This window comes from Colius striatus, chromosome 8 (genome assembly GCF_028858725.1).
Source record: "Colius striatus isolate bColStr4 chromosome 8, bColStr4.1.hap1, whole genome shotgun sequence".
Classification (NCBI taxonomy): domain Eukaryota; kingdom Metazoa; phylum Chordata; class Aves; order Coliiformes; family Coliidae; genus Colius; species Colius striatus.
Genome location: NC_084766.1, coordinates 11,190,961 through 11,205,068, shown reverse-complemented (window position 1 = coordinate 11,205,068; position 14,108 = coordinate 11,190,961).

The window sequence follows — 14,108 nt, the reverse complement described above, 5'->3', positions numbered from 1 at the left end:
CTTTAAGCCAGCAGTTCTCCAGCCATAGTTCTCAAAGCTGTCATTGCTACAGTTCATGATATTTTCAAGCAAGGAGATAGATCTCATGACTTATCAATGTCACTATCAAATCCATCTTTTCTGCAGTCTACAAAGGAAACAAGAGACAGCAAGTAATTACACAGCTTCCACGAACCTGGATTGATACTCCTGCCCATCAGATTACAAAAAGTCTGACATGGAATGCTTTAACAAACGTAAATGGCTGATCTGAAAATGTAAGGCCTCATGGTGGTTTGTAAAGCCTAAGCTATAAGATTTTATCACTGATGGTTCTGGTTCGACACTACAGGTTCTCCAGAACTTACAGAATCTTTAAGTGCATATGGCAGATACACACCATATTTGGGGCATGAATTCCAACTTATATCCATTCTGAAACTTAAACTCTTCTCCCACCCATGTTATTTCAGTACCTGAAGGCATGTTGTGTTCTGTTCTTCCCTTGAGGTGTGTCCAGATGCACACTTTTATGCAATGTGAACGAATGGGTACACTGTGCCCAGCCCCATTTCTCCTGTCTACTCTTGCTGTGCTGTGACATGGTCACTGGCAGGCACCTAAGTCTGTCTCTTCTGCTACACTGAAGAGATGGTGGGTTTTGAAGGCTTTTGGTGCTGTTATAATTTCATGTCCTTGAATCACTAAATCCCAGGTATTTTACATGCAGCAACATGGATAAAACAGTCAGGTGAATTTTAACTTATTCTTTGACCTGATATATATAATGTTCATGACTACAGGAGATGATTTAATATGGTCTTTGAAATAAACATCGTATAGCTCCCCACCCTATCTCTATACTGTTGTTTACCAGGAGGCATGCAGACTTGATAAAATACACCAAGATGTAAATTATCACTTAACTTAGTATTTACCATAACTGGCTCCATTTCATTTTTAAAGTTTGCTTCCAATCCATCAAGTCATTGATCCTTACATCTTTCTTAATAAGACTTGGGTGAAGATGGTGGATAGCAATAGTTTCAGTGTCACTGTTTAGTTATTTTCTACTGTCAGTAGATCAGAGAAATACATTTGTTCTAATTTTCCAGAAGTAGAACTTCATTGAACACTCCTAGGTTTTAATTGCTACATTTGTTATCAAGAAATTGCAATAAGAGATAAAGGTCTTATTCATGTCGACAGATATTGATGATAGAAAAAGTATTAGTAGCCACTGTATTTATAACAGTTATCATGTTTCAAGCATTCTAAAATGTAAAATAACTTCTATACATGTGTGTGTGTGTGTGTATGAATGTAAATACATATATGAAAAGCATATTAGTTGCATTACAAGGGTGTGATTCTGCAGAAACACAAACTTTCTGCTCAACATTCACCTTTGTAAATAAGGCCATGGATTATAAGGAAAGTGCACTAGATCAAGTATTCACATAGCTCTTTAGGGGCTATGAGTGGATTGTGTTAGGATCATTTGGCCATTGGACAAATGTATTGGCTTCTCCTAAAGACAGCAAATTTATATTAGCTAAGCACACTATCATTAGCTAAGCACAATCCACATCAATACTTCTGCAGTATCATCTGACTGAGATCAGACTAATTTTGTTTTTAAGCATTAAAACAAAAAATCTGACAAAGTTTTATAAATATCTTTGAAAATCTGTTATTTCAGTTGGTTTTAACTTGCTCGAAATGTTAGTTCAACACATTCAGATAGAGGTAGCAGATTTTGCAGGGTTATGCTATATACATATATTGCCATGTAATGCACACAGTCATGCCATCTTTGGATGAGAACCTACTTTTATAAGATACACTGTATGAGCACTCACTACTCAGTGGTTTGACCTCTTCCTGTCTCAGCAAGTCTGCACTATATTTGTTCCCCATGTATGCTACAGAGATTTTTTCTGGAGCGGCCATTTAGAGTGGCTGTATATAGATTCTCATGCACTGAATGGCCTTTCTTGACATCTTGAAGCACTACAGCTATATGCCCTAGGAGAGACTTCACCGGAAAGGCAATGTTCTTTGAAAAATTGATGAAATCAGATGTCCCAGCTTGAGAAAGCAGGGAATAACTAGACTAGAAACCTTACATAGAATCATGGAATGGTAGGGGTTGGAATGGACTTTTAGAGATCATCTAGTCCAACGCCCCATTATTTTGTTATTCAAAATACTACATATTATTTCATCTACAATATTTTTGTACATTACTAGTTTTAATGGATTTGTTTTCAGATACACAGCACTGATCTCACCTGAAACAATTGCATGTTAAAGATATATCACTTTTCACAATTTTTTTCCAGAATGGGGTTATTCTCTAAGGGTTATACTTTACATATGGTGACAAGCTCTCTTTCACGGAAAGAGCAAGATAACTAAATTTAAATAGGCAGGTTTTAGCCAGATAAAAAGGAATTTTAAATGTTTTAGTTAGGAAACTAATACTTTCTTTAACATGTCATATATTGTCCTCTCAATTGCATATTTCTACAGCTCTCCAAGATACAGTGTGTAAGGCATACTCATCCCTTCCATTTAAAATTGAAATTATTACAGCTTTTATTACTTTTCAAACCAATTTCTCTGTTTCACAGACCTGAACCAATTTTGTAATGGAAACATTATCTAAACAATTAACCTTTTAATATATATCATTGTTAATCTGAACTTCAGCCTTAACTGAATCAATCTATCAGGCCAAAGTTTGCTTACGAGTGGAAAACAGTCTTTCAGCTGCAGGACTTGAATGCAGGAATTGACAGAAGAAATTCTTCAAATAATAATAAACTGAAAGAACTAGGATATGAAGATAGTGAATGAGATCATAAAACATTTGGTCATGTTCTAAGCCAAGATTTCTCAACTGTGAGAACACATTCTACTGAGGCTTCGAATAATCCATATCCAATTTTTGTGAACTAACAACTTTCTACAACATAAACCTTTCTTTAAGGGCCTAGCTGACTCAGACTAAGATCGTTTTACTCATTGAAATTAAAAATAGAACTGGCTCTAAAAAAAACAAATTTCAACTTTTCAACTCCTCTAGTAGTTTCCAGCAGAAATTCCAGTAAATAATCTGTTATTTTTTGCAAACTTACCTTTCAAGGAACGTGGAATGTCGTAAATCTCAGTACATGTAAGCATCAGATTATTCTAATTTTACCATCATCATAAAAAACATAGAAACAAAACTAAGCAGTTCATACCTAATGTACAAAATTACTTTGTGAGGACATCTTCAATGTTTCTATGGATTTAAAGCTACCAAATCAAACATTTGTACCTTTGAGAAATGTTGGTAGCTAAGGAAAAGTGATCGAAAGGTTTTATCAAGATGACATCACATACCTTATCAGTAACAGACATTGGATCATGCATTACAGAAATCTTTCTGATTTGAGTTCTACAGTGGAAACAAACATTAATCAACAGTTACTTTGCTTAGGAACTTTCCTCATGGCTAGTAACATTGTGTTGCCTTGATAATTAATTAATTAATTCAGTTAAGGAATTAAAGGGGAATCTTTAAAATAAGAATTATGGTTAATCTTCTCTCTGTAAAGTCATTTAAGTAAGCAGAGATGTGGGATGTCAAACAGCGTGTCAAAACAGAGGTTCTGTGCGGTCATCAATGTGTCTCACACTGGCTGCTCTGGCCTAGTTCAGAGGTCACTTCCAGTGGATTCTGCAGATCTTCCATTACTATTTGTTTGGACCTTAGAGTCCGTGCAATAGGAGATCTCTTATCTAGTCTCATTATTACTACCTCAACAGAAGAATATGGCATAAAATCTTCACACAAGTCCTCAGATGAGACATTTCCAGCAGACTGTATTTTATCATTTCATCTGCTAATTACCTTACCCGCTTTGACACTTTATTAAGAAGCCCTACATTAGTTGACTATGATTTTTCAATGCAAATAATTACATCAATTCATTTAAAAAAAAAAAAAATGTTTTCCAAGCTTTTTACAGCACGTAGAAAACTGTATTCATGGCTCAAAATATTCTTCAACCTGTAGTCCATAGAACACGGGTAGACCATAACTCATCATAAAGTAGTATATGAAAAGAATACAAAAGAAATCCAATAAGGAGACTATGCATACATTTTCCCAAACATGTAAGAAAGCAAGCAAAGAAGCATGAAATGGATGAAATAAACAAAAGAAATATTCAGAGTTCATGATGCTGGGGCCTTTATACACAAGCTTTTTCAGTATGAAGGGAAAAACAAAATCGTTGCATATCTTTAAAATATCTAAGTTAGCAAACCAATGCCAAAACAAGTAAGGGGCAGGAAATTATCTCAAGCCAAATACACAGTTATGTCACTTATATGCTGATTAAGCTTCATTTTAACATCTAATATGCTATAGATGGCTTTGTACAAGCTTTCTTCACTGTTGCATGTTGTGTCTTATCAGTTAACACCTTCAGTCTCTTCAGTGGCAAATTTTGATGGGCAGATCAAATCCAAAAGCAAGCCACTTATCTGCTCCAAATTTTATTTCAAAAAGCATCCCTAAGCTTTTAAGTTCAAAGGTAGGAAATGCAATTGCTGCTACACTAATTTTGTTTCAAAACACCAGAATCCCCTAAAACTACTGTGAGGGATTCTGCACTAGTAATGATGCCTGAGTATTTAAAAGGGCAAGCAAAGATGATATAAAATTAAGCAAGGACTTATATTTGAATAATTGGGAAAGTTCCAGTTTTGGATTTTATTTTGCTTTGCACTCCACAGGTCTCCATTTGCTCCATAAGTCTGTTCTCTGACACAGTATGTGTGTGTTCACCCTGCATCCTATGTGAATTGGGCTATATGACAGTGACATAAATAGTCATTTCTTCTTAGAGCTTTGTGCTGAATGACTTGGCCAAACCTCAAATTGGCTTTCAAATGGAAACTGTATCAGACTAAACTGCAATAGCCTGTTTCCTGTGCTGCTCTGGAATGTTAAAGGAATCTTTTTATGGTATTTAGTTTAATTGAAGTTAGACAGGGACAACTCTAAAGGATACATCTTGTGTTCTGTTCACAATCCTGACCTCCTTACCTCATTTCCACTATTAATAGATATGCATTCCTTAAGACATTCATAAATGAGGCTAGTCTTGTGAGTAGTATCTTTTAATAGCTGCACTGAAATAATGGAAGAAAACAGAGAAGCTTGCAGAACATAAAGGGGTGGGTTGTGCACTGAATGCTCTTCTGTTTTCTTCTGCTAGAGTAGCAGCTCTTATAAAAGGTAATATAATGTTACCTCTCTCAAATCATGCTTCATTTGTATCTCCAGACCATCACAACTGCAACAAATCTACTTTAGCCAGGTGACAGTTAATGTCAGTAACACTGTGAAGTAAAGTTCCCCTGATTGATTAAACAAATAAAAGCTTTTTGTATTTCTTTAACTAACTTGAGGGGAAAAAGAAAGTTTTAATTCAGATTTTCAGTGCACCTTTAATTCACATGAGTTTTATTTAGTTTCATCCTCAGGACTTCCCCGGTTCATCTGTAAGTGACAAATCTCAGCAGCACTATTAAATAAAACTCCTTATATTAAAAGCCCATAACTTCTATAATTTTTTTGTTCACAACAGACAAGATTTAGCATAACTAACTTCTGCCATCGACAAATTAGAATCCTAAACTTACTTTCTCACCTGGCCTCCCTGTTAGGAGAGAAATACTTTGAGGAGACGACTGACTTGTCTAAATACCTAAGATGGGGATGCACAATCATCTTCTGAAAGAGTCAGTCTCTCTCTTCTCTGACCACACAAGGAGTCAAGATAATTTGTTTAGGCTATGGACTAAAAGCAAGGGTCTAGTCCCTGTGAGATGTCCTGGAATAACCACTGCTGCTCCAGAAATGCAAAGATTTGACTTAAGTCCTGTGTCATACTTGTCTGCTCTATGTCAGCATCTTACAATACGTAGAGTATCTCAAATGACACTGTAGAGTATTTGAAATGGCACTACATGCCTCTGTTTAAGCAACTGATTCCTGCTATAGACATCTAGTTAGAAGCAGCTAAAATTAAATGATTGAAATTTCAGCCAAGGGAAAAATAGTGAACTATGTAATGTTAAAAGTCAAGTTAACATTGTAAAGATGAGACAAAGGACAAAAAGCAATGAAGGTAACTCCTTTTCTTCTGCAAAGGCAGAAGGAGGCCTTTTCCCCCTACTGCTTCTATGCTTAAATCTGCCTTTCTCCTCAGAATTCCCTACTGTGAATGCTAAGGAAAGAGCTTGCCTTGTTTCAATCTACTTTAACCAGGATCAAAATGAACTTGTGCTAAAGCTGAGCAATGTGTTTATTTTCACGGGGAGAGAACATAATTTGTGCTTGTGTTTGTCCTGTAGCAGTCTCACTGTCACTAAAAGTGGTTTCAAACACTTTGCATTTGCAAATCCACACAGCCTTTATGAGGCCTGGCTCTCTAACCATAATCAAAAGCGTGTTTGTAATTACTCATAATCATCTGACTTGATGTGAATGGATAGCACATGACATGACACCTTTGGCTCCATACTTGCAAGTGTTTTCAATGTTTATTTTTAATTCAGGATTTTGTAAAAACACAATATTTGCATACTGTTAAAATGTTAATTATCTCACATTTTCTCTGCTCACTAAGAAGAAACCTGGGTTTTACATTGCTTTATTTGAGAGCTTCATGGACATGCAGTTCCTGAATGCATGAAGTTGGGTTCAGAATAGATTTCACTCCATACTTTGGACATACATCTTGATTAGATTATTCTGCATCTACCTCACTTTAAAAGAGGTGTTAAAAACCACTATCAGATTTCCAAATCTGGTTCACACCCTTCAGTATGCTAAGAATTTTAATATGTCTCACACTCTGCATTTTACTGTAAAAGTTATGAATTTCACATTCACAATCTATACTTGTTACTAAGTAAGTGTTTTAATAGTCAAAGTGAGAACTGCTCTAAATCATTTTATACAGTTCAAGTCATGTAACAACTATTTTTCCCCTACAAAATGAACCAGTAAAGTCTGCTTTTATTCATCACAAAGTGAGTGTCTGAACACCCTGGAATTATAATCCCATTTTAAAACCACATGTTTGTCTGAAGATATGTTTCTTTCCTAATATATCATAAGAATGCAGTAAATCTAACAGACAGTAAATAAAGCAGATATGAACTATGAATACTTGCTTAAAAAATGAGGGGTGAGGTAGGATGAGATGATGCTATCTTTCAAGCTTCATGGACACTTGTTCCAACTTAGTAATAGATGTTTTAAAATGCAAGTATTTATTCTAAATTAGTTGGCACTCCTTGGCCCTAGTCAGTGACACAGTCAACTGTAGTACAATCTTTTATATGCCTCCATATCCTCATTTTAATTCAGCTTTGCATCTGATGAATGGTACAAACCAGCTCCATACATATTGTTGAAACTCCTTAAATGTGAAGATCCACTTCTGAAAGTAACAGGGCATGCAAGCTACCAAATAAAGTGTATGTCTTTTTTGCCAAGAACAAGGAGAGTCTTATTTGAAGTATCTCATGTGGTGAAAGTATCACAAGAAGGCACACGACTCCAGTTTAGCCAGGCCATATTTTCCTTCCAGAACCACAACTCTCGGGGTGAAATCAAAGCAGATTGGTCTAGACCACAATTGTGCTCCAGACGCAGTAATGAGTACAGACAAAATTGACGTTGGCAATGCACATACGGGTTGTTATCTTGTCAGTGAATATATTCAAAGCTAGCACCAATCCATCAAATACCTTCAGGCTCCATTGCCCTTTCCTTTCACCCAGCTGCTGTTTACAGGCAAAAGGAATTCATCCTGTTTTGCTGAGCAGATCAAAGTGTAACAGGCTATATATGGCCTGGAGTGGAGGAAAACGGCATGGTATGCCGTACCGCTACACTGACGTAAGGTAATTACAGGCGTCAACAGTGACACATTGACTTTGGCAGCTACTGCAATATTGTAAGCCTCCTTTCACAGTGTCAAGTACAGAGTTCAGCCACCAGCAGCCCCAGGCAAAACATGCCAGTGCCAGCCAAAGGGGGCTGGGACACAGAGGACAACTCTAGACCTGGACTTGCAAGCTAAGGTCTGACTCAGCACTGCCTAAGTCTCATGGGCAAGTGACTGACAGACAAGAGTGTGCTAGTAAGGAAGTCTCAATACCCAGCAAGCGATAGAAAGGAGAAATACTAAGTTTTGACCATAGTCATCTGTTGATATAAAACTTGGAGGCTGCTCCTCCTGCTAATAGATTCTTAAAGCATATTTATTGCACAAGAGTTTTTAATTATGCTCTAAAATCCTTGATTTCTGAATTTAGCTAGTTTGCACACTGCCAGCATACAAAGAGATGTGTGACACTCATTCCCTTCAGAATAATTCTGCTCATGAATCATGGAAACAGTTTGGTTGTAGTCATGAATATTACTTTAAAAACGTGTAACTGTTTTGCACTTCATTTCATTTTCCCTGACAAGCCCCAATAACTGGGGCCTACAGTTTTAATGAAATAATATTTTGTTCATCCATCTCTTTTTATTTTCTCCACTTCTGAGGCTGTAACAGAATATCATAGCACGAAGCTCTCTTTAACAGTCATACTCACTGGTCCTCTGCTCAGTCTACTGTACAGGTTTAGTATGACACACCACACAAACCTTGCTCCTCATCTGACAATGGCAGAAAGCATCCACAGCCACTGTGCATAAAGAGGCTACACTGCACTGCTCTTTTGCAATTACATTTGGTCCCTTCCTCACAAGCATGAAGAAAAGCATTGCTGGCTTTGGAGAAGCCCAAATAAGTATAAAGGTATAACACTTTATCAGTGGGGGTAAACCAGTAAGCACAAACCTGCCTAGAAATGCCTGAAAGATTTTAAACCACTTTAAACTTATGTGAAATTTTTTTTTGCATAAGCCCTGAATCTAAGAGGAATAAAATATTTTTGGTCATGATATCAGTAAATACAGTATATTTGTATCAGTTAATATAACCAGTTACTATCTAAGGAGATTTACGTCAGCACATACAGCATTAAGAACTGATCCAGACCACCCCCATGAATTTTTCATGGTTCCCTATATCATAAGGTACTGTATTATCACACTGTAACACGTATAGAAGTTTGAAAAAGTACAGAGTTTGTTCATTTGCCTTCCGTACACATGGTATAACAGTTCCCTATAGTAGGACGAGAATGTCAAAAGAACAGAAAAATGATGCAATAAAACAAAAGATGTGATGTGATAAACACACTTTTTGGAATGAAATAGGCATTGCTTGAAGATTTATATCACTGGAGAATCTAAGCTAGGCTAAAACACTGAAATTGCAGGCTAGATAGTGTACCCCATGCAGAGAAACATGGCATTGTTTTATAGACTGGCTTATGATTAATAACACTGTGGGAATGGTACACCCCAGCTGACAAGCACAACTTCAGCTTAGAAGATTACTTTTTTTCCCAGCCATCATCACAGTAAAAGTTGATGTTAGTCAAGCTAACAAAAAGGAAAAAGGATTTTTTTTAAGGGGAAAAAAATTATATTTTATTTTTTCATGAGTTCACACACTCACAGGGAATGTTTGAAAACATTTCAGCTTTCTGTTTTTTCTCTATGCTCCTGGTTTATAAACTGTTTTCAAAACTGGCATAGCAAACAAATCTTGTCAGAGAATAATACAACACACCACTAAGCTGTAGCAAATGATTTCCCTTAGGGTTAGGTTTTGCCATGTGTCCAGAAAAAAACAAATAAAACATGTCCTTGATAAAACAGTTTTTCAAAATTCAGTATTCTTCCCATTCATAAAGCTTTTATTTCTGAAGTAAGGTTCTGCTCTCTTTTTGGTTTGTGTGGAGAGTATAGCTTTCAACAGCTGTCAGTAAGAACAGAGGAACTTCACCACACTCCTCAGAACAGTCTTTCATCTGGCTGTATAACAGTCGTATATGCTATTTTGAAGCTGAGAAGTATTGGGTTTATGATTAACAATTGAATAGAAGTAAAATCATGGGAGAGGCACCTTGTGCAATCTTCTTATATAATTTACTGTACATGGCATTCATTCCAAAGTGAGTTTTAAATCATCCATGAGTAAGTCCTGAAGAATTAGAGGAAGCTGTAGGCAATATACAGAGAAGCCTGATAACAACGAATGTTTGTGATTTGTTAATAATTTGGTATTAATCTTTAAGTTTTGAGGTTTCAACTGTTAAGTGCAACCATAAGAAACCTCCAGACTGATGTAATCTCCATTCCCGAGATGCAGAATGTGTCTTTTGGCCAATTTTTTTCCAGACTGCTGTCTTTGTTAATGCTTACTGCAGAAAATTAGTGTGGATGCATTCACAGTTTTTGATGCAGAATAATGAACTTCTCACAAAGCAGAGGCTGTACATGACCATAGTCATGTTCACTCTACACATGTGAAAGACTTCACTAGATTATTTTATGACTTATTTTCATTCAACTGGGACTATTTTTATGTTATATACCTAAAGTTGTTAACATATTTGAATAATGGAGGGTTTCATTAGAATTCACAGTTTGGAGAAACATTCAATATACTGTACCTACTTCCTAAGCGTACCACTAAGACTCTACAATCACAGGAGTTAAATGTTAGGGAACAGTACAAATAGGGGTGAAGAAAATAAAAATGTTCTACATGCAACAATTGATTCAGAGGCTTTCAAGAGGACTTTTAAATGGAGGTTTGCTGATGAATTGCAGAAGAATGAACCATAGGGGCAAAGATAAAACTACACAAATATTTGCCATCAAAAATAAACACAGCAAATGTACTGTTCAGAAAATATGGGCATCACTAACATAAGTGCAGGGCTTTATCATTCACCACCTTTGAAAAAAAAAACCTTAAATGGACAGCTACTTCCCACTCATAGGCCTGTATATCTTGTCATTCAAAACCTACAGGCAAACTCCAAATATTACCACCAGCAAGAACAGCCAAAGCTGTTTTAAGCTGTTGTGCCCTCTTCATCCGTAAAGTGTTTAATTCAAACACCTCTTTTCACACCAAATTTATCAGACCCCAAGGATTCCATTGTCAGGAATTCTGGCTCAATAAAGCAATTGAATGGAATGGAAGAATTGGGTCACTGATCAATTTGTTTGCTGGGATGCTGAAAGCATTTTTAAGTCTGCTGAACTTGACTATATTACTGACATTTGCTGCACAGAGGCAGTTTTCAAGGAGCATGGAGCTGCCAGAGTAGCTTCTTTCACCATCTCTCCAATGGGCCACTTTTACTGCAAGAGATGCAGACAGAAGAAGGCAATGTGCACCCTCAGCTGTTACAGATCCCACCGGCCAAGTGTAGTAGCATGTATGCTAGTGACCAGCCTGATGTTGGGATGGCTGCAGCTCTGCAACCCCAGAGTGGAGCTTTCTATTCATCTCAACCAGACTGTAGACTGCCCTACTGCAACATTTGTGCAAGTTGCCAAATAACCAGTTTTCTTCTATACAGTTGATATTAATCATAGTAGGTGGGATTGTCAGGAGTGATTTATGGCACATTATGTACTTGCACAGCCACAGTACAGGGATAGCGATCTGCACATGAAAAGTGTGGCATTGCTGGTATTTCTTTCCAGGAAGCAACTAATTCTCTGTGTGTGGATATATTTTTCCCTTACATAATTACTTTGAATGTAGAGGTTTAGGCTGAAGTTTCCACCTGCATCTACACACTGTGTTTCATAAAACCCAAATCCTGATCTGATAACATAGCTCAATTTTCCACTGCCTATTCACCTATGTCTTTCCATATCCTTTCTCATAAAGGGTTAATGTAGATGTGATCTTACAGTATGTCTGTTTCTGTGTAACAGTGTATGTAGTGGAACCACAAATGAATGCACCAAAATATTCCATATGTATGAGGACTGACAGAGAAAGGCATATTGGATAAAACATATTAGATAAAACTACAGTATCAAGGACTCACACAGCCAGGCTTTGTGGTGGAGGAAAATGATACATCCACATTTAGTATTGTCCTTTCAAATGGCTTGTTCACTACAGCAGCCATAGAAGATGATGGTCTTAAGTCCTAACAGATTTTGATCTAAGACTTACGTCTCAAGGAAAGTAAAAGCTTTCTCAGTCCAACATTCCTCTTCCCAGTGGATCTCAAAGACCATAGTTTATTGGAGTAGGGCTATATTTTACTCATTATTGTTCTGGGCTCAAAGTAAATCCCTATTTTGCTTTGTGATTTTGAAGGATTATACTTCACTATCAGTAATTAAGCAAGTGAGGAGCCAGGTACGGGTACTAATAGTATAAGACATCAGTGTGTTCTATATATCTCCAGTGCACATAAAATATTTAATTAGCTTTATCAAGATTAATAATGCTGAGAAAAAATAAGGTTGATAAGAGGTCCCCACAGCCACAAAGTGTTTTCTGACCTATTACTGCAAGACTTCCTTTCCTTATTATTCTGAAGTAGGTTCTTTCAAGGTAACATTATTTCTGTCTGGGATCACAAAGTACAAATTGTGTAAATAAGGAAATTACATGCTGTTTTATAGGGTACCATTTGGGAAAAATTGGATTTGGAATGTAATTTCAAGCTTATGGCATCAACTTGCCATATTCATTCTGGATTCGTGAGCGCTGCCTTAGGTTTGGCTAAAGTGGTTTTGTATTTTAATATGGAACACAACAATAACAACAGCTCTGCCTGAGAGAGATTTAAGACTTAACCAGAAATTCACAATAAGGAAATTCCCTACGGTGCAATGTGGGGTCAGTCGGGTTTAGTAAAGGTAATAGCCAGGATTCTGAGGTGTGCCTTCATTTCCAGATGTCAAATCTGAGACATCTTGAAAAGACTGAGTTTTTAAAGGACTGGTGTTCTACAGTTTTCAGAAAGAAGGCAACACGAGTGCCACTAAAAGCAAAGAGCCAGTAAATCTTGGAAACAGTGCTTTATTCCAAGAAGACTGTTTACATTAAGAGGAAATGTCCGTTTTCCATTTTGCATTAGACATTTGAAAGCCCTGCCAGCATCTGCAAAACATATGTGTTTTAATGACTGTACGGGAAAAGGCAGCCATAAGGAAACTGATGGCTATGAAACTCTAAATTAAATTCTACATAAGATACCTTTAATAGTGGCTGAAAACTTCTGTATTTAGAGGAAACTCTCTTCCTTTCTTTTTCCATTGAGGCAGACAGAACTTTTCATAGAGCTGCCTTATAATCATGATACAGTAACAGCTATAGCAGATGTGACTATACCTATACAGAAGAGGATAATGTTATTCCTCTATTTAGTTTCTACCTGCTTTTTTGCTGCGCTGCACCCAGTTACTGCATGCAACTAAAAAAAACAGTAATCAAAGATCTCCCTCTGTGACAGTACCTGGTGCTAAAAAGCTATGTGGTTTATTGGAGGGTGGGGAGCGGCAGGGAGGGTTGAGATGTGCAAGCCACCTTTAATGTCTTTCTAAGATAAACTGTATTTACATTTCCCCAGTGTCTGGTGCGCAATGACCTTGGAGCCCAACTGTTTTTTTAGTAACTGTCAGGTGTGACAGCAAAAGTACACAGGTAGCTGCACTCTGCTGCAGCAACCTAGAAAGCAAAGGTGAAGGACAGGCTATACTCTCCTTTAAGAGGATAATGCACCAGATTATACATCCCTTTGCCTCTGTGACTTTCTTTTTGTATCTGTTACTCCTTGTACAGAGCTGCAGAATTGCTTAGGAAGGCATTACCATGTACAGCTGTCTCATTGCCTCTGTGTCCTACCCTTCCTCAAACTCTAAATCACTCTTGGAATTCCTCCAAAGGCCTATGTAGACATGTACCCTCTATTAACACCCTCAACTACCTCATTAAACTAAGGATTTTTTTTTCCCAATTAAGTATGCATTTGTAAACATCAGTTGTATAAAACCACCTGCCCTGCTCCTTTCTACTATGCTATTTTTGATGTGTAGCTGCCAGGTTGCACAAGTATCATATATTCCAGACACTCAAAAGAAGTATTTATACCTACGTATCTTCTAT